Source organism: Arachis hypogaea, chromosome 14 (genome assembly GCF_003086295.3).
Source record: "Arachis hypogaea cultivar Tifrunner chromosome 14, arahy.Tifrunner.gnm2.J5K5, whole genome shotgun sequence".
Classification (NCBI taxonomy): Eukaryota; Viridiplantae; Streptophyta; class Magnoliopsida; order Fabales; family Fabaceae; genus Arachis; species Arachis hypogaea.
The window spans coordinates 90,074,717-90,077,532 of record NC_092049.1 but is presented as its reverse complement, the minus strand read 5'-3'; the positions used below and the strand labels follow the sequence as shown (position 1 = coordinate 90,077,532).

Here is a 2,816-nt window from a genome sequence, read left to right as displayed (position 1 = left end):
AACTTTCCAGGATCCTGTCTCTTCTGAGGCAATGTCAGTTGATCCAGATTACTTAGTTCATTGATGAACAAGGGAGGTTCAACTTCCCAAGTATCAATACCAAATTATTTGGCATTCAGCTTCATGATTGCACCAAGGAACTTGGCAGCTTGCTCTTCAGTAACATCCTTATTCTCTTCAGAAGAGAAATACTCATCAGAGCTCATGAAAGGCATAAGGAGGTTCAATGGAATCTCTATGGTCTCTAGATGAGCCTCAGAGTCCTTTGGTTCCTCAGAGGGAAGCTCCTTATTGGTCACTGGACATCCCAGGAAGTCTTCCTCCTTGGGATTTACATCCTCCTCTCCTTCTTTGGGTTCGGCCATGGTGCTTATGTCAATGGCCTTGCACTCTTCTTTTGGGTTCTCTTCTGTATTGCTTGGGAGAGTACTAGGAGGGATTTTAGTGATCCTCTTACTCAGCTGGCCCACTTGTGCTTCCAAATTTCTAATGGAAGACCTTGTTTCATTCATGAAACTCACAGTGGCCTTGGACAGATCAGAGACTAAGTTTGCCAAATTAGAAGTATTTTGTTCAGAGTTCTCTGTCTGTTGCTGAGTGGATGATGGAAAAGGTTTATTATTGTTAAACCTATTTCTTCCACCATTATTAAAGCCTTGTTGAGGCTTTTGATCCTTCCATGAGAAATTGGGATGATTTCTCCATGATGAGTTATAGGTGTTTTCCTAAGGTTCACCTAAGTAATTCACCTCTGCTATTGCAGGGTTCTCAGGATCATAAGCTTCTTCTTCATAAGAAGCCTCTTGAGTACTGTTGGATGCAGCTTGCATTCCATTCAGACTCTGAGAAATCATATTGACTTGCTGAGTTAATACTTTGTTCTGAGCCAATATGGCATTTAGAGTATCAACTTCAAGAACTCCCTTCTTCATAGGCGTCCCATTGTTCACAGGATTCCTTTCAGAAGTGTACCTGAACTGGTTATTTGCAACCATGTCAATGAGTTCTTGAGCTTCTGCAGGCATTTTCTTTAGGTGAATGGATCCACCTGCAGAAGTGTCCAATGACATCTTAGATAACTCAGACAGACCATCATAGAATATATCTAGGATGGTCCATTCTGAAAGCATGTCAGAAGGACACTTTTTGGTCAGTCCTTTGTATCTCTCCCAAGCTTCATAGAGGGATTCACCTTCTTTTTGTCTGAAGGTTTGAACATCCACTCTAAGCTTGCTCAGCTTTTGAGGAGGAAAGAACTTGGCTAGGAAAGCCTTGACCAGCTTATCCCAAGAGTTCAGGCTATCCTTAGGTTGAGAGTCCAACCATATTCTAGCTCTGTCTCTTACAGCAAATGGGAAAAGCATGAGCCTGTAGACTTCAGGATCTACTCCATTAGTCTTAACAGTATCACATATCTGCAAGAATTCAGTTAAGAACTGAAAAGGATCTTCAGATGGAAGTCCATGAAACTTGCAGTTCTGCTGCATCAGAGAAACTAATTGAGATTTCAGCTCAAAGTTGTTTGCTCCAATGGCAGGAATGGAGATGCTTCTTCCATGTAAATTGAAATTAGGTACAGTAAAGTCACCAAGCATCCTCCTTGCATTATTATTATTTTCGGCTGCTATCTCCTCTTCCTGTTCGAAAATTTCTGAAAGGTTATCTCTGGATTGTTGTAATTTAGCTTCTCTTAATTTTCTCTTCAGGGTCCTTTCAGGTTCTGGATCTGCTTCAACAAGAATGTTCTTGTCCTTGCTCCTGCTCATATGACAAAGAAGAGGGGACAGAAAAAATAATAATAATAGAGTTCCTTTATACCACAGTATAGGGATCCCTTTGTGAGTGGAAGAAAAGAGGGAGATAAAGAATGTAATGTAATGGAAGAAACACAACTGTGAGGAGGGTAGAGATGTGAGATGAGATGTTAGTAGATGAATAAATAAATAGAATAAGATGGGAGAGGGAGAATTTTCGAAAATAATTTTTGAAAAAGGGTTAGTGATTTTCGAAAATAGTTTTTGAAAAAGGTTAATAATTTTCGAAAAATTTTGAAATCAAAAATAAAAATAATTAGTTAATTAAAAAGAAATTTTTGAAAAAGAGGGAAGATATTTTCGAAAATTAGAGAGAGAGAGTTAGTTAGGTAGTTTTGAAAAAGGTAAGAAGCAAACAAAAAGTTAGTTAGTTAGTTGAAACAAATTTTGAAAAGATGAGAGGTTAGAAAGTTAGAAAAGATATTTTGAAATCAAATTTTTGAAAAAGATAAGATAAGAAGATATTTTTTGAAAGGATATGATAGAAATTAGTTTTTGAAAAAGATTTGATTTTTAAAATCACAATTAATGACTTGATTCACAAGAAATCACAAGATATGATTATAGAACTTAAAGTTTGAATCTTTCTTAACAAGCAAGTAACAAACTTGAAATTTTTGAATCAAAACATTAATTGTTGATGTTATTTTCGAAAATATGATGTAAAATTAAGAAAAATATTTTTGAAAAATATTTTTTTGGAATTTTCGAAAATAACTGAGAAATTTGAAAAAAATTTGATTTTTGAAAAAGATTTTGAAAAAGATAAGATTTTCAAATTGAAAATTTGATTTGACTCATAAGAAACAACTTGATTTTAAAAATTTTTGAAAAAGTCAACTCAAATTTTTGAATTTGATGAGAGAAAAAGGGAAAGATATATTTTTTTTATTTTTGAATTTTTTTTGACGAGGGAGAAAAACATGAAAATTATGCAATGCATGAGAATTTTAGATCAAAACATGTGATGCATGCAAGAATGCTATGAATGTCAAGATGAAC

General features: G+C 35.1%; 1 non-coding gene across 1 annotated transcript; it reads left to right on the top strand.

Moving 5' to 3' along the window:
- The first annotated feature begins 1,124 nt into the window (after positions 1-1,124).
- LOC112746658 (small nucleolar RNA R71) lies at positions 1,125-1,232 on the top strand. Its single transcript, XR_003174529.1, has one exon. It is a non-coding gene; the product is annotated as a small nucleolar RNA R71 (small nucleolar RNA).
- The last annotated feature ends 1,584 nt before the right edge of the window (positions 1,233-2,816 follow it).